The sequence below is a fragment of the Mercenaria mercenaria genome, chromosome 1 (assembly GCF_021730395.1).
Source record: "Mercenaria mercenaria strain notata chromosome 1, MADL_Memer_1, whole genome shotgun sequence".
Lineage (NCBI taxonomy): Eukaryota > Metazoa > Mollusca > Bivalvia > Venerida > Veneridae > Mercenaria > Mercenaria mercenaria.
The window spans coordinates 15,797,816-15,820,928 of NC_069361.1; positions in this window are offsets into that span (position 1 = coordinate 15,797,816).

Below are 23,113 nucleotides of genomic sequence, written 5' to 3' on the forward strand. Positions count from 1 at the left end.
TACAACATCGTAGCGAATGCTTTCAAAACCTGACGGAACTGATCGTCATGACAACCAGAGCTGTTATATTTCGACTTCTTCAGATCATTCAGAATGACATTCATGTTGTGTTAGTCTACTCTTTTAATTTTCAGCTTGAACATTTCGGCTACTCCCGCTTTAATATCTTTGGATTTTATCTAATCGCCCCTTGGATATGGTGCCTGCGTTTTAATTTTGTCACATGTGAATAAATTCAACAGAATACAATGTGGAAAGTCCACATGTCGCTCAACACGACAAAATGAAAATGTTGCAAGCTCGGTTTGAGCCTATTCATGGATGGTAGTGGAAATGCATGCTACCGTCCACGCCCTCTAGTTTAGTCTGTTTCCAGCACATTAAAAGAGGCTATACTAAAATTTCTTTTAGTAAATTCAAAATTTAAGACTACTCAAGAACCGAAAACTCAGTAAAAATCATGAGTGAAAGATTTCCAGGAACCAAAGAGCACCCAAAACACAGTCATAGAGCCATGCATCGCAAAGTAGACCAAAAACAAAAAGGCAGATGTAACAGAAAAATACTGCAGTTGTTTCAAAAATCCAACAAGTACATTTTAATTGTATGCAAACTACAGCAAACCACTAGCTCATTATCTCGCCACGCATACAATAACTTTGGCAACTGCTGCATCTAAATCGTCCTTACTGGGTTGTCTAGGCATTTCATCCGGAAGACGAAATATATGCAAGTTATAAAACGCCTGAAAGCCAGATGTACTGAAAACATGTTTTACACCTAAAGGCAGAAAAGGCAAAAGAAGTGAAATAAAATAAAACTTTAGAGCTTTTGAATCACTAGTGACCCAGACAATTCTTATTACTCGATGAAGTTCTCAGTTTTAATAAAATTTCAAGTTGAAGTCAGTTGAACATTTGCAGGTTGGGAGAACTTCAGTAACTATTGAAATCTTTTTTATTTTGGCAAAGTAATAGATATATATTTACATTTATGATGGAATAGTGATTTTTCAATTCAATTAGCACATTATTGTTGTTTGCATAGTCATTATTTGCATGAAATTTTAGATTTTTCAGCTGACAAACTGCCCTCCATTTGGTGTTGTTATGGTTTTCGTCTGAACTTACCAGAGAGAGGCTCCTGTGGGGAACGACCCCTGTTGTCAAATTATGAAAGAAAAAAACTCAGTTTCGTGAATTTTTGAATTTTCTGTTTTATTTTCAATAAAAACATAATTTTGCAGAATGTGTGAAACCGCGTACAGTACGGAACAGGGTACACTGGCTCTACAGTAACAACCAGCAACGCATTCATCTGTAAGCGAGGTACGCAACGTGGGAGATGGAATTTATTTTCGATTGCTCTTGAGATGATAAATAACTAAAGAATTTAAAGTTCTAATAAATCATTTGAGTTTTGGGTAACAAAACTACTAAATATGTGCTTCCTGTAAGGCTATGTAATAAATTATTTATCTTTTCAGCGCGCACCTGTTCCGTAAGAGAACAGAACAGAATGTATCGTTTTTATCTAAATTATTTAAGAGGACAAGAGTTTTTTGTAGACTTATCGTGAACGTGAACGTAATCATTTAATATCCACTATACTAATAATATGATAAGGCATATTATACACCAATATAAGTATTGTTTTATGATTTCCAGGGAATCGACATTTTAAAATATATCTACATTCATCAGTTAAATCTATTTTTTGTGTTAACATTCTTAGATATGTCTTATTTAAAAATTCATATTTTCCTCTCAAGAAGATATTCTGTTTTCTCATTAAGAAACATTTCGCGGAATATTAATTTAATTGCAAAAATAATGATATGGAAAGTTACAGTTGATAAGTATGTCATTATTAAAGCCGTAAGAATGCTTTCCTTAAAACAAATATTCTAACACGACCAGCGAATGACCTACATACATGTAGAGCAAAATCTATCTCAGGTTATTCTGCATTAAACCACTCGCGTGCAATGACGTCATCCGATCCAGCTGCGTAGAACGGTCATAAAAAGTCGTTACCATTTGATAGTAGTATGTCGTGTTAGAATCGAAATAACAAGTTCCCAAGTGTGATTTATCGTAGAATAACCCTAGTTTTTCGTTCTTATGCGAAACAATATATCACTCAGGCTTACGGCCTTCGTGATATATTCTTAGGCTTAAGAACTCAAATCACGGGTTATTCTACGAAAAACCACACTTGGGAACTTATTATTTCTTAAATAAAAAATGAAACATTATGCCTAGTAGCAATCTCAGATTTAGTTAAATAACAGTTCCATTGCTTTTCAAAACGATAAAACAGTTTAAATTATGGCAGAAGTCTTTTAAGCAGTCATTGTATGTATACTGGACTCTTTTTTTCTTCAAATTTCTGTTGAGTAATATATTTATTAATCTTATGTTTGTTACAATCATCTGTTTTGAATAAAACTTTGACACGCGTGATGTTGGAAATTAACTGAACAACAGATTGCATATGCAAAATCGATTATTGTGCACGAGGTCTCATAGAATATCACAATGCTGCTTCAAAGGCAAGAATGCTATACATAATTATCTATTGCGTAACATCCTATTACATCTTAGTTTGTTTTTTTAAATCCCAGACACTTTTTGTCAGGAAAAGTGAATTGAAACAGTTCCTGTTTTTGCACGAATGTCTGGCCACCACGTAACTACTAGTAGTATAGGGGTCTCTTTGGCATCAAGAGTGCGCATGCGTGAATGACGTCATGCGCAGCGGCCATTTTGAATTTTATTTTTAGAATGACATCATCTTCCTATTTTAAGAATGACCTCACTCTGTTATTTATATCTCCCAGAAGTATATAGAGCTGACTTATATACCTATCTAGGGCGTGTTCGCGCACATTGAGGGTCAGGTGCTCAGCCCTAGACGGGGAGATATTATGAAAACAAAAACTATATATTAATAATGTTTAATTAATAAACATATAGATTTATCTATAACGTAATATACATTGTATGGTAAACAAATAACTTATTAATGATAATTTAAAGCAAAATATTCATTATATTTTTAATTAAAAACATTAAGCTTTATTTAAGATAGCTACGTTAGTAATAACGTTAACTGAAAATAAAGTATTACATTTTTGCTTACGATGTTTCCTCCTTGGCGTCCACTGATAAATGACTCCAATCATAAGCGTAAAAGTACTAAATGCGCATGCTCGGACCTATTTTTCATAATGACTTTCATAAGCTATTTTAGATAAGGTCATGAGTGCATCAAACGTGATCATGGTCAGAATGTCTAGCGTGTGTTGATTTAAGGCCGGATAGACGGACAATAAAAAGTAAACATGTCAAAGTTAATCCCTTTAAAGTCGCCACAATGTCTGGCGTGTATTTATTTAAGAGCGGATGCGTTAACAATAGCCTATTCAACTGTCAAAGTTAATCCCTTTAAAGTCGCCACAATGTCTGGCTTATGTTGATTTATGGACGGATGCATTAACAAAGGCCTATTGATCTGTCCAAGTTAATCCGTGTATTGAGTACGGGAAGGGAGGTGACATCAGGTCTGGGTCGCATATGGACCGAAGTGCCTCTTTCATACCATCAATGATATGATGTTAAAGAACATTTTTCTTAAACAATTGCCAACATTTTTAATGACCATCCAGAGTTTTAGAACCGGTAAAGGGCTTTTTTAAGAAGGTTGCTAAAATCATCAAAATAAGACGTTTTAGGGTCCATTTTTACATTTTGGGTATCTGACATTTTTGAAAAGCCCAAAGGGTGTACTTTACTATAAACTAGGTGCCAACCGGAAATGAAGTCATTAAAATTTCAAAGTCATCGTACAGACTCGGGACCGGTACCGTTAGAAAGATCTTTTCGAGTAGGTTCAGAAAATATGTACAATTACGGGTCTATCTCTATCCGTTTTCTAGATATTGAGGTTTAAACCAGAATCATTCATCCGGAAACACCCGGCTTCATGCCTTTATTATTAAAGATAACCTAGGCATGTTGGGTATCTAACCGAAGGTCTCGACTAGTATTATAAGCTGGTACACTCAAACCGGAAGTGAAATCAATCACGCGTAAAATTCACATTTTCTGCGCGTCCCTAGACTCGAACCTGGTCAAGTAAGGTACCATTGGAAAGGTCTTTACAAAACGATTCGACACACAAGTACACACACACACACGCACGCACACGTACACGTACACGCACACACACACACACGCACGCACGCACGCACGCACGCACACACGCACACACGCACACACAAGCACACCGCCCACAAGTAAAACACACACACACAACACGCGCACAACACACACACACACACACACACAACACAACACCACACACACTCACATGCACGCACGCACACGTACGCGCCATTAAACAATATATGTAACATCATCAAAATATTCAAAATTATCAAAATCATTCGGGCCTATTCCCTAGTACACAGATTGTGTCTGCAACTTCATTAAAGGTGTCACAATAATATCTTCCTTTGTAACTTACATTTGTCATCTATAGTTATTACAACAACATCATAGTCTCCGAAATTGAACATGCCAAAGTTCACTACGTGTAGATACTCCAACACATCACACAATATTTCATATATATAATTTAGAACATCCAGAATTTTGAATTAACAGAGTATACACTTCAATGTAATCGTACAAGTTATGCATGAATTCAACCTTCAGCGGATTTTATGTATTAATATTTTTTGACTTGAGATCGCTTAAGATAATGTATGAAAGAGAACTGGCCAATGTTGACACTAATACTTTGAAAACTGTAAAAGCGGATTAAATTTCGGTCAATTTTATGACTTTTAGGAGAAACTTATAGAAACGAGTATTTTGTGTTATAAAACTTTTATAGTCCTTTAGGATACTGTCTTAAGTACAGATAGGTTCTAGAAAGCCTATTTCGACCATTCTAGGAAATCGTCAAGAGTTTCAATGAACAGAAATACATTGAACAATCAGTTTTCCCCATTTCGTGACACACTTTCTATTCATCAATTCTGAGATGTTAATTTCATGTGATAGAATTCATAAAAATCTTTCATTTACATCCCCCATTCTCGATTCGATTTTCAACCGTTATCGAGTTATGACGTAACAGCGATTTTTAAACCTTCTTTCTTAAACTTTGCAATAAACTCTTGAAACAGGTAGCATTGGAAAGATCTCGTCGCATAGGTTCAGAAAATGTATACATATTTACCTCTATCTTGATCCGTTCTCAAGATATTGGCGTTTAAAGATTGAAGTGACGTCACCTTTTGGCGGTAAATTCAAATTTCGCAACCAAAATTTTCAAAATGTAATTTCTCCTCTATTTGTGGACCGATTTTGATGATCTTGGTGTCAAACCAAAACGCTTGGCGAGACCTAAGTGTTGGTAGAATACAACCGGAAATGAAATCACTCGTGCGTAAAATATCGATTTTCGCCTTTATTACTCAACCGACTATACCCGTGTTTGGTATCCTACGAAAGGTTTTGACTAGTACTATTCCATTGTTTGCACTAAAAGAATATGGGGTCACTCACGCGTAAAATGCGTCAAAGTAAGCTTACCTGATCCTTACACTTTGAGATCAAAAATGACAATGAATGAATTCACAGGGTAAAGTAAACTAAATGGAGTCTGAGCAGCGTTCTGATTAGTCAGTAAAGGTTATAGCAATGCTCTGATTGGCTAGTGATATGACGCATTCTGATTGGTTTATTTCTCAAAGGAAGGCTAGCTTACATGTTTAAACTTTTCATATATGCGATAGCTTGGTTCAAAGCTGTTCCTAACTAGAATTTCTATTTTTAACCAGCCAATGAAATCACTCCCTTTTCTACATAAGCCTTGCTTTGAAAATGAGTCCCTTCGAAATGTGTATATTAGAGCACGCTTTTAGTTAGTCAAATCAGTCTGACTTTAGACGTCAACGCTTACAGTATGGAAAACTCTCGCCATTCAAATGTCATCATCAAACGACAAAAAAGCAATCATCTTATGCACGATTAAAACTTATTGTTATATTTACCTTGCCTTTCGCTTTAGCGTTTGCGACTAAGAATTCAACTACACACGTAGATTATAAAATTAAAGTAAATGAAAACCAGACTGCCTGCCACTATATGAAACAGTTCGATATACAGCAAAACGTATATATTACTGTCTGCAACAGAGATAGTGAAATCCTAGTGGATTTGAGACATTTCATAAATCACACCGCAAGTATCATTGGAATACAACTTTACCTAAGCAGTGGAAATCAATCATACAACTTTTCCTAAATCGACGCAGCCATCATTGAAGCACAAAGCATTCAGAATATTACATATCGACACAAAGGCTAGAAATACTATAACAACAATCATTGCACCACCACCACACCACCACCATTACCTCCTCCACCGCCACACCACCACTAACTCCTCTACATCCACACTACCACTAACTCCTCTACATCCACATACACCACCACCACCACCACCTCCACCACCACCACCTCCTCCACCATCACCACCACCACCACCACCTCCACCACCCCCCCCACCCTCCACCACCACCACCTCCACCACCACCACCTCCTCCACCCCCACCCCCACCACCACCACCACCTCCACCACCTCCACCACCACCACCACCACCACCACCACCACCTCCACCACCACCACCACAACCACCACCACCTCCACCACCACCACCACCACCTCCTCCACCACCACCACCACCACCACCTCCACCACCACCACCTCGTCCACCACCACCACAACCTCCACCACCACCTCCACCACCACCTCCACCACCACTTCCACCACCTCCACCACCTCCACCTCCACCTCCACCCCCCTCCACCACTACCACCACCACCCACCACCAACCACCACCACCATTACTGACAATAATTCTGACAGCAAAATATGTCTTAAAAGCGTAAGATGGCATTTATATTTGTAAGAACACAAAGCAGTGTCTTGTTGTATGAAAATAATTTTACATCTACTTCACAAATGAATAAGTGCCCTCTATGTCACCAGTCATTCTCTAGGCGCGGACGCCATGCTGAGACATCAACGAATAAGCATTGGAGTGACGACCACACTGGGAACTATTCACCATCATTACAAATATTGAACACTCAAGAGAGACGACGTTTCAACATCCATTTTCTATGGTCGTTTCTGGACCAAGTGGTAGTGGAAAAACTGAATGGACAAGGAAACTGCTGTCATCAAATCTTGTAAGACCTCAGCCTCAGCGTATCATATGGTGTTTTGGACAATGGCAACCATTGTATGATGAACTTCAGCGTGAAATTCCCGGTGGTCGAATTTGTACACGGTATTCCAGACTACTTGAATGATTCCCAGTATATAAATGTTAGTCAAAGGACCTGCTGGTCTTTGACGACTTGATGACTGAAGCTAAATGCGACCAAGAATTGCTGATCTCTTCACCAAGGGCAGTCACCACAGGAACATATCTGTCGTATATCTCACCCAAAATTTGTTTCCTCAAGGTAAAGCCTGCAGAGATATCGCTTTGAATACGCAGTATCTGGTGCTATTTAATAATCCTATTGATAGACAGCAAGTGGCTACATTGGCAAGAAGAATATATCCTTCGTCTAGTAACATCTTTATGAAACGGTTTGAACGAGCGACATCAAGACCTCACGGTTATTTGGTAAAAGACTTAAAATCAAGCACCCCAGAACAACACCGTTTACGTGAAAACATTTTCGAGGCAAACACTCCAGAAAAGAGAAAACGAACAGATGATGAATATAAACAAGAAGACTATTTCAATGGTGAAGGATCTGATAAAAATGATGACAAAGTTGAAGATGAGGAGGAAGATTCTGATGACCATGATGATGATGATAGTGATGATGATAGTGATGATGAAACAGTAAACAGAAATAGTGACACAAGCTTTGTAAAGAAACGATCTTTGATCAAGGGACCTCCAGGTAAACGTAGAAAAGTTGAGATTATAGAACAGCGATCAAGCCGTGAGATATGGATAAGCGTTTCAGGATCCTCTCAGACAATCTATTAAAGAACAAATTTAAAGCTAAAGTTAACAACTATACAGAACAAGGGCTCTCTTTTAAAGAAGCGTACCGTCGCACTGCTAATGATGAATTGCCTCAATTAAGAAAGAGACTGAGACAAAATTATGCCCGATTTCTAATTGACTTTTATGAGCTACAAAACGACCCTACTCAGCAGCAGATTCTACAGTCGGCTAAGAAACTAAGAAGTCAGCACGGCATGACTGTCAAAGAATCTGTTCGGCAAGCCATTGCCCTTAGAAAAGACCTATTTGATGAGTTGTGGGCCCGATCAAAAAGCAAAGAAGAATATTAAATGGATGATAATAAAGAAAGTGATGACGATGAAGAATCGGATGATGATGAATGAACGTTGTAAGAAGGTTGGCGTGCTTTAACTTTTCATCATGCAAAATGGGTACCATAGAGGTATACGATTATAAACAAGAAAAATGGGTACCGGATAAAACGGACCCGGAAAAATGGATACAACACTTCAAAGACTTGAGGGAACGGATATGTGTATCCTGATCAAAATGGGCCGTTACATCGTGGGTAGCGGTGCTCATCTTAGAAAAATGGCTGAACTAAAAGAGAAACAAGAAAGAGAAGCACAAGAAAAAAAAGGGGAAGATCTCCCCGTAGTAAAACTTGTGACACCCGTAGCCCAAGCGGTTGATATTGCTAGGTCGGAAATAAGACGGTCACGAAAGCATAGTGATCTAAAGCGACATAGGAATACACTGGACACACCTATGAGTCGTGATTTAGACAGCCCACGACGTAAGAAATATCGCCAAAATATGACCCAAGATACTATGGATTGGAACACCTATACATTTTTAAATGATTAACTATGAACTCGAGGAAATGTTAAAAGAGTACCTGTGACAATATGTGCGGCGGACCCAACTTCAGATACGTAGGGACAATACGTCATTTCAAATACAGACACGAGCCAGGATCAGGAAAAAATTGGTGGCCTTTTATTTTCCAAAAAGGGGACCCGACGAATTTTTCGATTCACTAGGTATAAGACCAGAGCACTACAAAGTTCATTTTGAGCAAGTGTTAAAGAAGCGTTACTGGATGAACTTCAGTCAAATACAGGATACAGATTCAAACATATGCGGGCTGTATTGCGTATATTACATTATGAACCGATGTTCTGGACGAAAATGAAGGACATTGTAAAACCGTTTGATGTGTATTGCAAGAAGTTGAATGATGACTTTATTTTGTCTTATTTTAGTTGATACATGTAACCTGTATTAGTGATACAAGCTTTGGTAATAAAGATTAAAGAACAAAAATGTCTTTGTTATTTATAACCCAAACGTTGAATTTGATTTGAAAGAAAAAAAGAAGCGTCAGTAGGTGTTGTGGTGTACACAAATAAAACAACATATTCGTTTATTGTATTTTATTTCTCCAACATCGCTTCACAAATTGATATTTATGCTTCGCAATAAGCGTTTCTTAGCAGTTCTAAATGACCTGTGAATTCGTTCATTGTCATTTTTGATCTCAAAGTGTAAGGATCAGGTAAGCTTACTTTGACGCATTTTACGCGTGAGTGACCCCATATTCTTTTGTGCAAACAATGGAAATAGTACTAGTCAAAACCTTTCGTAGGATACCAAACACGGGTATAGCCGGGTTGAGTAATAAAGGCGAAAATCGATATTTTAAAGCACGAGTGATTTCATTTCCGGTTGTATTCTACCAACACTTAGGTCTCGCCAAGCGTTTTGGTTTGACACCAGATCATCAAAATCGGTCCACAAATAGAGGAGAAATTACATTTTGAAAATTTTGGTTGCGAAATTTGAATTTACCGCAAAAGGTGACGTCACTTCAATCTTTAAACGCCAATATCTTGAGAACGGATCAAGATAGAGGTAAATATGTATACATTTTCTGAACCTATGCGACGAGATCTTTCCAATGCTACTGTTTCAAGAGTTTATTGCAAAGTTTAAGAAAGAAAGGGTTTTTAAAAAACGCTGTTACGTCATAACTCGATAACGGTTGAAAATCGAATCGAGAATGGGGATGTAAATGAAAGATTTTTATGAATTTATCACATGAAATTAACATCTCAGAATTGATGAATAGAAAGTGTGTCACGAAATGGGGAAAACTGATTGTTCAATGTATTTCTGTTCATTGAAACTCTTGACGATTTCCTAGAATGGTCGAAATAGGCTTTCTAGAACCTATCTGTACTTAAGACAGTATCCTAAAGGACTATAAAAGTTTTATAACACAAAATACTCGTTTCTATAATTTCTCCTAAAAGTCATAAAATTGACCGAAATTTAATCCGCTTTTACAGTTTTCAAAGTATTAGTGTCAACATTGGCCAGTTCTCTTTCATACATTATCTTAAGCCGATCTCAAGTCAAAAAATATTAATACTTAAAATCCGCTGAAGGTTGAATTTCATGCATAGACTTGTACGATTACATTGAAGTGTATACTCTGTTAATTCAAAATTCTGGATGTTCTAAATTATATATATGAAATATTGTGTGATGTGTTGGAGTATCTACACCGTAGTGGAACTGGCATGTTCAATTTCGGAGACTATGATGTTGTTGTAATAACTATAGATGACAAATGTAAAGTTACAAAGGAAGATATTATTGTGACACCTGTTAATGAAGTTGCAGACACAATCTGTGTACTAGGGTAATAGGCCCGAATGATTTTGATAATTTTGAATATTTTGATGATGTTACATATATTGTTTAATGGCGCGTACGTGTGCGTGCGTGCATGTATGTGTGTGTGTGTGTGTGTGTGTGTGTGTGTGTGTGTGTGTGTGTGTGTGTGTGTGTGTGTGTGTGTGTGTGTGTGTGTGTGTGTACTTGTGTGTGCGCGTGTGTTGTGTGTGTGTGTGTGCGTGCGTGCGTGCGTGCGTGCGTGTGTGTGTGTGTGCGTGTACGTGTACGTGTGCGTGCGTGTGTGTGTGTGTACTTGTGTGTCGAATCGTTTTGTAAAGACCTTTCCAATGGTACCTTACTTGACCAGGTTCGAGTCTAGGGACGCGCAGAAAATGTGAATTTTACGCGTGATTGATTTCACTTCCGGTTTGAGTGTACCAGCTTATAATACTAGTCGAGACCTTCGGTTAGATACCCAACATGCCTAGGTTATCTTTAATAATAAAGGCATGAAGCCGGGTGTTTCCGGATGAATGATTCTGGTTTAAACCTCAATATCTGGAAAACGGATAGAGATAGACCCGTAATTGTACATATTTTCTGAACCTACTCGAAAAGATTTTTCTAACGGTACCGGTCCCGAGTCTGTACGATGACTTTGAAATTTTAATGACTTCATTTCCGGTTGGCACCTAGTTTATAGTAAAGTACACCCTTTGGGCTTTTCAAAAATGTCAGATACCCAAAATGTAAAAATGGACCCTAAAACGTCTTATTTTGATGATTTTAGCAACCTTCTTAAAAAAGCCCTTTACCGGTTCTAAAACTCTGGATGGTCATTAAAAATGTTGGCAATTGTTTAAGAAAAATGTTCTTTAACATCATATCATTGATGGTATGAAAGAGGCACTTCGGTCCATATGCGACCCAGACCTGATGTCACCTCCCTTCCCGTACTCAATACACGGATTAACTTGGACAGATCAATAGGCCTTTGTTAATGCATCCGTCCATAAATCAACATAAGCCAGACATTGTGGCGACTTTAAAGGGATTAACTTTGACAGTTGAATAGGCTATTGTTAACGCATCCGCTCTTAAATAAATACACGCCAGACATTGTGGCGACTTTAAAGGGATTAACTTTGACATGTTTACTTTTTATTGTCCGTCTATCCGGCCTTAAATCAACACACGCTAGACATTCTGACCATGATCACGTTTGATGCACTCATGACCTTATCTAAATATAGCTTATGAAGTCATTATGAAAAATAGGTCCGAGCATGCGCATTTAGTACTATTACGCTTATGATTGGAGTCATTTTATCAGTGGACGCCAAGGAGGAAACATCGTAAGCAAAAATGTAATACTTTATTTTCAGTTAACGTTATTTCTAACGTAGCTATCTTAAATAAAGCTTAATGTTTTTAATTAAAAATATAATGAATATTTTGCTTTAAATTATCATTAATAAGTTATTTGTTTACCATACAATGTATATTACGTTATAGATAAATCTATATGTTTATTAATTAAACATTATTAATATATAGTTTTTGTTTTCATAATATCTCCCCGTCTAGGGCTGAGCACCTGACCCTCAATGTGCGCGAACACGCCCTAGATAGGTATATAAGTCAGCTCTATATACTTCTGGGAGATATAAATAACAGAGTGAGGTCATTCTTAAAATAGGAAGATGATGTCATTCTAAAAATAAAATTCAAAATGGCCGCTGCGCATGACGTCATTCACGCATGCGCACTCTTGATGCCAAAGAGACCCCTATACTACTACTACTATTTCTGTATAGGGCTGTAAGACTGTGTCCTTAGAATGAAACGAAATTTACATAACAGAGATTCACCAGGTGTTACATTAGATTTAATGGTACAAAGATTGATTCATGTGATTAAACGTAACTAGAAGTTATACACCACTAATCTATGTTTTTGATAAAACGAAGAATTTGTAAATAGTACTGTGCTCATTTTTCCTGCAGGGGTCTTTTATACGGACCTTCGATTATACCATTGTTTAATTTGTGAAGGTGAAATGTTTTTAACACAATGTGAGTAAACAGTTTTATCTAATCAGAATTCTGTGTGCCATATGGTTTGCTTCATTCAGAAAAAATGTCCACATGTGTATAGAGATAAAAAAGAAATCGACTTGTTCTGTAATTAAACAGTGTAAGATGTGTAGGCTGCTATTGTAAGTTAGAAAAAAACACTAAACAATGCACTTAGAGCAACAAGCAGATCTGCTACATATTTCACATACACGCAGATCTAGTAAAATAATATATTTTGTATAAAATATATACAAGAAGGAATAGATAATTTCAGTTACTTCTTTTGCTTCAAAAAAATACAAAATGCATGATTTGCCGTCATCACTTAAAAAAACTTCCGTGGGAGGATACCCCGTGTCCCCATGCGTACTTCGAAAAAGGCCTAGCTACGCGCACGGCCACCATATATCTTTAACATTTTTATTACAAAAACTGGGTCACATAAATAATTTTATGTTCAGATTATGTCCTTTCAATGCAGTTTCCGAAAATGTATTGGTCATAAAAGATCGTAAGTAACGGTTAACTGTTCTAAACTACACTTGTAACCATCATTGCTTTTGATGTAACAAGATGGGAAAAATTTTAATTGACACTGAGAACAAACACTTGCGCTGGATACCCGCTCGGGTACCACAATTAATACTGTGTGAACACATGTAAACGATGGAACATTATTAAGGCACAATATGCATCTCTCTTTGTTACATATTGATGTAACAAGACAATGTCATAATGTTGATAATCAATATACTACATTCAACTTCATATACATATAAACTTTGAGTAAACTTTTCATCCGGTACTACTAATTACAATCTGCTGCAATATTACAGGCTGCATTCGTTATATTTTAATATTGAATGTAACATGTCACAAGGTTGAACGTTTGGTGCTTCATTTGTTTGTATCTGAGTCACCTTGGCTTATCTGCTTTATCAGATTTGTCTGATTGTCTTTCTCAGTATTTCTGAGGATTGATCCCCCTTTAAGTGTTGTGATAGAGACACTATCATGTTCATTCATACTAAACCAAGTCTGTAAAATACACACACAATTTCTCATATCAAAGCAGTACGCAGTATGGCAGTATGTGTACATGTGTTACATTATCACATCAACTATTTTGGTCAGGTCTACGTCGTCAGCCTTTTGTTATTTTGTTCGGTAAGCGGATACCTCGCATAGGCTATCCTAGACTAGCCCTTTAGACTATGGTTTATATTTTGGTTTTACTTTTTGTTTTTAAAACTGTGAATGTAGCCGCTATATCCTATGGTCAATAATATTATAATAGTTCTCTGAGAAAATCTCTAAAACAGACTGGAATTTTCACTATTACATAGAAAAAAAGAAACATGCTTCGTTTTTAGATTTACATCTCTCTATTTATGACAATATATTACATACCAAAATTTATGACAAGAGGGATGATTTTAACTTTAGTATTGTAAATTTTCCCCACTTGGATGGGGATGTACCTCAGGCTTCATCTTATGGGGTATATATTTCTCAATTAATTCGATTTGCCAGAGCGTGTAGTCTTGTCAAGCATTTCAATGAACGTAATCTATATATTACAAGTAAACTTCTTTAGCAAGGCTACCGTTATTACAAATTGTGTAAATATTTTGCTAAATCTTACTATCGTAATTCTGATTTAGTTTTTACGAGAAGGTATTTCTAAACCCGTTTTTTATGGGGATGTGGTTTACAAACTTCGTAAGATCTTGGGTCATGGTAATTTTCCAAATGTATTTGGTAAAATTATAAAACGTTTTATTAAAAGAGGTTACGACCGAACTGTTTTGAGACATACCACATGTTTAGTGTTCAACCCGTTTACAGTTGGACACTACGCTTCCCTCTTTGATTGTGTCTGACGGAAGAGGGGGAGGACTCTATAAGCAGTTTTTAAATCCCACCAGGACTGAACTGTTTTGATATCTGTCTTCTGGCCTGTTTCGTCGGGCCCTTAAGGGTGTTTCTCTTGTTGCTCTGTCTTCTGAAAAGGCATTGAGTGCATGCGTTTTTGGTTCTAAAGGTTTGCTTTTTATATTTTTATACACGAGCATTTTTGTGTTTTACTTCACATGCCTTTTTGTTTCCATTACGTATGTTAGAGATTCACCTGGAGGGGATTACTTTTATTTACACTGTCCCGTGTCTTTGGAACATGGTGGGGGTAAGAGTGAGGTTGGGTGCGCACCATAAATCGGTTTAAGCTCCCCAGTGGTGTTTTTGCCACTGACCGTTCCAAGGCGGTGCCCCACTGTGTTCCTTTGTTTGTTCGTTTTGTCCTCTTGTGTAGGCTTTGTGTGTGCGCGCGTGTATGTGTGTGTGTGTTCCTTTGTTTGTTCGTTTTTTCCTCATGTGTTGGCTTTGTGTGTGTGCACGTGTATGTGTGTTTGTGGTGTGCACGTCTGCGTGCTGTAGGTTTCGTTTTGGGGAGGCTGCGATTTTGGTACGTGGCATTCCCTGTTTGATATTTGTCTTTGTTTTTACAAAAGTTCAGATTTTGTGACAAATTCTGTATTATCAGTCTAGTGGCTATTCTAAGCCTATCCTTATCTAAGCGTCCGGCAATCCGATTAACAAAGGCTGGTGTATTATTGATGTTTATATATGTTATTTTATTGTATAATGCTTGGCATTAACATACAAATGCACCATACATCAAAACATGTCATCTTTTGTATAATCGAATGTCATATTAGACATTCATAGGGCGAAATCGTGTCTGAATATGTAGTTAGGTATATAGGTACATTCATATTTCTTTGTTAAATTTCTACTCAGATTATTCCTAAAGGCCATGTCCCTGTATGAGATTGAGGCAGGACTATTAAATAGATAGCATCCATAGCGACGTGTTAGAATGTTAACCCCTTATGTTATGTCCTGAGTTCGAGTTCCCATATACTTGTAGTCTGTTATAGTCATTTGAAATATATAAAGCAACACTGATATTAGTTTTTAATGTCAACTCTATGATAGATATTACATGTAAACCGAAACTACCTGGATGCAAAGACAACAAGACAACACGTTTCATTTTCAGTGTATTCTGGCCTATAGATAAAAACTGCAAATAAAGACCATTTCAGATTTTTACTTTGACAGCATTGTTACAAGTATTTCTCTTCGAATAAATGTTCATACTTTATACAGAGAGAGAGAAAGAGACAGAGACAGAGACAGAGAGAGATGTAATGCTGCCTTATACCCGACAAATGCCTGCCATCATTGCATTTACCCGATGAAGGTCTCGGCGATATTATATTTATAGCTATATAGTCTACAAAATCAAACCCTCAAATTCCTATATAATAAACTTCTACAATTCATCGGCGACCATTAACATATAATCGATCAATATATAGTCCTGCAAAATAGCATATTACGGTTGACTGCCTTTACATCAAAACAATATTTTGCCAGTATACAAATACAAATACATGGCATTTATATAGCGCAAAAATTATAAAATATTCTATTGCGCTTTACAATTACATAACACACATTTAAAATATATATATACAAAATATGAACAGGATTCTAGAACTTAGATTTAGAGATTTGGATATGTATAAATACTATTTTACACTACTTCTGATATTTTGTATTTTAACAAGACTACACTCATTGTTCATGAAACTGCCTAAATAAATGTGTTTTCAGTTTTGATCTAAAGCTGGCGGGCTTCAGGCTGAATGTGTTTCAGACAGCCAGGCAGATCGTTCCACCATTTAGATCTGTCTGCTAATTCTGTCCGCCGTCTAGGGATGTTAAAGTTAGTGTCACTTTGTGAGCGAAGTCTGTATCGTTGTCGAGTCGGTACAAACATTTCCCTCAGATATACTGGAGCTGTACCATTGATGACATTGAAGACTATTACTAAAACTTTGAACATGACTCTAGCCTTAACTGGAAGCCAGTGTAATTCTTTCAGAAGTTCGGCACTTTGTTGTTCATAGGAAGCATTCTTGACTACTCTAGCGGCATGATTTTGGACTCGCTGTAGTTTATTGATTTGGTAGGCTGGAATTTCTGTAAATAAACTGTTGCAGAAGTCAATGTGAGAATGAACCAATCCATGCACTAATGATTCAGTTGACTTTTGTGTGAGATGTTTCCGTTTAGCCCTAAGGTTTCGTAACTTCACATGAGCTATCTGACACTTTTTCTGAATGTGATGGTCAAAGTGGAGTGTGTTGGTCATAGTTACACCCAGGTCTCTGACATGATCGACGCATTTTACGTCACACCCACCAACGTTTACACTTGTAATGCTCAATTTCGCTAACTGTTGTCTGGTTCCATACATAATTATTTCAGTTTTAGACTGATTCATTTTCAGTTTGAAGGTTGTCATCCATTTTATGATTTCATTGACTGTCGAGTTGTTGAAAAACAGTTGTCTCATTTTGAGTATTTCCCGCTTGAATTTTTAACGCAATCTTGTGGTCGTCCGCGTATCCATAGAGATCAGCTGGATAGTTCTGCACGACTCGGTTCAGAGCCGATATATACAGGGTAAAGATCACAAGTCGGGCACAAGAACCCTGCGGGACAACAAACCTCAGTGGCTCCGTGTCAGATGCTGACTGGTCGTCTAAAGTTTTCATTGTTCTGTTCGTGAGATAAGATTCTATCCATTTCAAGGGAGTGCTGTGTATACCAAATTCATCTTGAAGGATTTGAATCAGTATCGCTGCACTCAAGTCGATCATGGCCACGATTGTTATTTGATTTTCATCTATGGTTTCCAAAAGATCATTATACATTTTGACCATTGCTGTTTTAACCCCATGATATTTTCTATAGGCACTTTAGTAAGCTGGGAGAAGATTGTTAGCTTCAATATGCTTATTGATTTGGTTTAGTGCAGCTTTTTCAAGAATTTTGGAGAGGAATGTTAAATTTGACACTGGGCGATAGTTATGCAGTTCAATTGGGATACCTTTCTTCTTCAACAAAGGTTTTATCACAACACTTTTCCATTCCTCCGGGAACACACCAGATAGCAGAGATCGATTTACAATTTCTGTCACTACGGGAGCAAGTTATGAAAAATGCTCCTTTATTTTCTTAGTTGGTATCACATCAAGTTCACAAGTTGTAGATTTTAATGCATATACAAGTTTCAAAATATCGTTTTCGGAAAGTGGTTTGAACGCAGTAAATGTATTCATAATCGCAGGTGGATTTGAGTAGGAAGAATTAACATTGCTGGGTGTTTCAGTTGATATGTTGTCAATATCATTTCTCAACTTGATTATTTTATCAGGAAATTATCGTAGAAAGTCATTTACCAAAGATACTGCGCTTGTGTATAATGGGAGCGGATTGTCCGACCTTCCCAGTAAATTGGATGTTACAGCATATAGCTTTTTCATGTTTCCTTCTGCTTTTCCAATCTTGTTCTGGTAGTACTCATCCTTGGCCCTAGAAAGTTCAGCACTATATATATGTCTTACACCACTATATACTTTCCTTGACAGGTCAGATTTGTCATTCATAAAGATTTTCTCTATTGATCGTTTGTATTGTTTCAGCTGTTTTAGGTATCCTGAGTACCAAGGAACTGTCGGTCTACAGAGAATAGTTCTTTCCTTTAGAGGACCATGTTTCTGAACAATGTCTGACGTGATTCTAGTGAACTCAGACACAAGATCATTGACATTGGACGAGTTCACTACAATGTTATTTAATTGACCGAATTCTGCTTCTAATATGTCACTGGATATAGATTTCCAATTGCGAGATTTTATTTCTTTCCTGATCAAGGGAGGTCGACACTGTTCAATGTTACAACTAACAAAGCAGTGGTCAGAGATGTAATAGTCTGGTAAAGGTTTTTAGACATTCACACGTTTGTCTTCTACCTTTGTGATCATCAGGTCAAGAATATGACCACCAGAATGAGTAGGAGCATTGACATGTTGAACCAGTCCAAAAGTTCTCAAACATTGCTGAAATTGTTTTGTGTAGCAGTCTGACTTATTATCCATGTGGATGGTAAATTCACCTAACAGCACCAGAGACTCAGATCTTGTCGTTATTTGTTCAAGAAACTCAGTGAATTCTGTCATAAACATAGCCTGAGTTACTGGGTGTCTCTCCGAATATGACGGTCTGTATATACCAAAGATGTAGAGGATGAATGATTGACTACATACTTTCCATTCAGCACATTCAAAGGACTGAAAGGTTTTTGCTGGGCTTCTTGACACTTTGAGATTGTTTCTGTATAATAGGGCAAGTCCTCCATCTTTACGGTCGGGTCTCGGGACATCATCAAAGCAGTATCCATCCTGTGACATCCCCCCCCCCCCCCTGACAACGTCATCACCATCCGGCTGTAGCCAAGTTTCAGTGATCACACAGAGGTCTATACCCTCCTCTAATATTTGCTGGAGAAGGTCAGCAGACTTTCCTCGCACAGACCTTATGTTCACAGTTGAAAGTTTCAGTTGTTTCTTTCTTTGGGCATTCAATAAAAATTAATGATCTAGTTTAATTTGGATCAAATTTGAACGTTCCTTTGTTTCTTTCTGTGTGCATTTGATATAAATGTATGATCTAGTATAATTTGGGTCGAATTTGTCAAGTGAATATCAGCTTTAGATTTTATCCTCGGGCGACCAGCTCGTTTACCTCTGTATTTCAAAAGATTATACTTTATCAGCATAGCTAATGTTTCTTTATTCGGTATTGTATACCTCCTAGACACATCTCTATAATCCAGTAATTGGTCTCTACTGTATTGTCTACCTGTACACGGATTAGCCATAATTTTGAGTGATATGTTGTTCACCAAAACTGAATGAAATTATTGAAACGTTACTCCAATATTTGTCCAATTAAAATTGTTTTACATCAAAGTTATTCGTAAATCCAATGATAATTCTACAAAATAAATTCTGCAGTATGTTGGTCACCAGTTTATTAAAAACTGAGCCAAAAATCCAATCTCTTGAATCACTGGTTTTTGCAAAATAATCCAATTTTTGCAGAGCAGAAAAAATTGCAGCCTACACCTGGCGCAAGACTACAATGTCCGACAAAATGATCATGAAGAAACAAGTAAATTGCCACGCAATACAAAGTCCCCTACTGGAAGGCAACTAATTTTCTCTACTACAGTATAACATAATGATCAGATATCTGTCAATGAAGTTTGTAAACAACATTGTACTATAAACACAATATGTTATAACACAATGTTAGGATTTAAATTTGCATATATAAAAATCTCCAGTTGTTGATTGCTTATAACATCTATAAATATAAAAAAGTATTTAATTTCAATTTTGATTACATTTAGTTTTTTAGAAATTCATAGGGTAATATGATAAAAAATGTAAGAAACTATCATATTAAAGGGAAGTAATTCTGAAGAAAACACACCAACGATTTGTTTTTAATTGGGTCCATATATTAAATGACCTTATATCAAAATATTTTACAGACTGTACAGGACAAGATCGATTTTAATATTTGACTTTCAAATGTGACCTTGACCTTTGAGCTAGTGGTGTGGGTATCGTGCGTAACAAATCTCTCATTATGGGAAACATTAGTGTCATGTTTTTTTTCAAAATCCCTTAATAGATGAGTTATGAACCAAACAGAAAAAAACACGATAACCTTCGACTGTGATCTTGACCTTTGAGTTAGGGATATGGGTGTTGCACAAGACAGGTTGTTTCATTATGGGGAACATTAGTGTCATGTTATATCCCTTAATGGATGACAAGAGTTATGGACCGGACTGGAGAATTCACAATTGACCTTTGACCGCAAAGTGTGACACTTACGTTTGAGATAGGGGTCAGGGTGTTGCGCATGACACATTATGTTATAATGGGGAAAATTGTAGCCAAGTAGTATTAAAATCCCTTTATGAATTGTTGAGTTTTAGACCGGACGGAAAAAAACCTCTTGACCTTTGACGTACAAAAAAAAACAAGGATGGGTATCCAACAAGGAAAGCCATGCTCTAAAAACGCAGCCTCCCCCAAAGTAAACCCAGCACGCGGACGCACACACGACCAACACACACAATCACACAAAACAAACACAAGGACAAAACAAACATGTAAATGAACACAGTGGGGCACCGCCTTTGAACGGTCAGTGGCAAAACCACCACTGGGGAGCTTAAACCGGTTTATGGTGCACATAACCTCAGTCTTACCCCCACCATTTTCCAAAGTCACATGACAGTGTAAATAAAAGTTATCCCTGCCAGGAGAAACCCTAACATACGCAAAGGCAACAGAAGCCATGTAATGTAAAACAAAACAAAAGCTCTTGTATATAAATGCAATCCTTAAGAACCTAAAACGCATGTACTCAATGCCTTTGCAAAAGACAGAGCAACGATGGTAACACCCTTAAGGGCCCGACGAAACAGGCCAAAAGACAGAAATCAAAATAACTTAGTCCCGGTGGGATTTAAGAACTACCTGTCATAGAGTCCTCCACCTGTTCCTGTAAACGGGCTTAACACCAACATTCGGTGTGTCTCAAAACAGTTGGATCGTAATCTCTTTTAATAAAACGATTAATAACTTTATTAAATACAATTGAAAAATTGCCATGACCCAAAATCTTACGAAGTTTGTAAACTGCATCCCAATAAAAACGGGTTTTGATATACCTTCTTGCAGAAGTGTCTTTAAATTGCTATTGTATTTTAAAACCAAATCTGAATTACGATAGTAAAATTAAGTAAAGTATTTACGTAATCTATAATAACGGTAGCCCTGTTGAAGAGGCTTATTTTTGATATATTGATTACGTTCATTGAAATCCTCAACATGACTACACGCTCTTGCAAACAGAATAAACAGAGAAATATATATCCCATAAGATGTTGCCTGGGGTACGTCCCCATCCAAATGGGGAAAATTTACAATACTAAAATTAAATTCATCCCTTTTGTTATAAATGTTGGTATGTATAAAATAGTCATAAATGGAGAGATGTAAATCTAGAAATGAAGCAGTAGTGTCCGAGTTGTTAGTTTTATTTTACTGGAGCTCCCGGGGATAAATAGTATCCACCAACTGGGCAAAAAACGGATTATACTTTTTAATCATATCATCTAGATAGAGTATTGTGTTATTAAATGCAATAATAACGTCTGCCTGTGTATCTGGAGAAAGCTCTTTCATAACAATATGAAAACACATCTGCGAGAAGGGGTGCTCAGTTTGTTTTCATGGGAATACCAATTACTTGTCTGAAAACTGCATTCCCAAACCTGAATATTGATATTGTTCAATAAAAAGGAAAAGACTTTACAAACTTTGTCACAGGTCCACATAGTATAATATTTTTTTAGTATAATATTTTATAATACTAGTAAAAATGCCTTATCGAAATTGCAAGCGAGAAAAGTAGCATTTTCCCTGGCAAAAGTCTTTTGAATTTGGGCAGTTAGCTTTTCATTTATTAAGTTATGTGGTAAAGTGGTACACAAAGTAGAAAAATCTATGTACTGACTGAAGACACCTTGTAATTATTAATTCTAAATTTATCCAGTATGACCTTGACCTTTGAGCTAGGAATCAGGGTTTTACCCATGACATGTCGTCTCATCTAGGGGAATATTTGTTCCAACTAATATTTAAACTGAAACTGAATTAACGACTATTCTATACAATGACATATTCAATGGCGTTCACATTTAGTTTAACAAACCTTAAAATATTGACGATGAAATGTAAAAACTGCTGTTATCACATATAAAACAGTTATCAAAACCTTATTCATGCCATGTTAACATTTGACTGCCAAGTGTGACATTGACCTGTAAACTATGGGTCTGAAAGTTGTGCATGCTACATCATCTTATCAGTTGGTAGTATTAAAACCCCTTCACGGATTATTTAGTTACATACTGGACAGGAAAAACGCCCTGTTGGCATTTGATCTCTAAGTGTGACCTTGACCTTTGATCTAGGGGTCCGGATTTAGCGCATGACACGTCATCTGATTAAGGGGAATATTTTTCCTAAGTAATATTGTAATCCCTTTATGGATAACAGAGTTCTATACCGGACACGAAACAGATCCTATTCATGCCATATTAACATTTGACTGCCAAGCGTGACATTGACCTTTAAGCTAGGGGTCTGAAAAGTGTGCATCATCATCATATTATGCGGTACATTTGTGCTAAGTGATATTCAAATCCCTTCATGGACGATTGAGTTACAGACCGGACAGGAAAAAACCTATTGACCTTTAACCTCCAAATGTGTCCT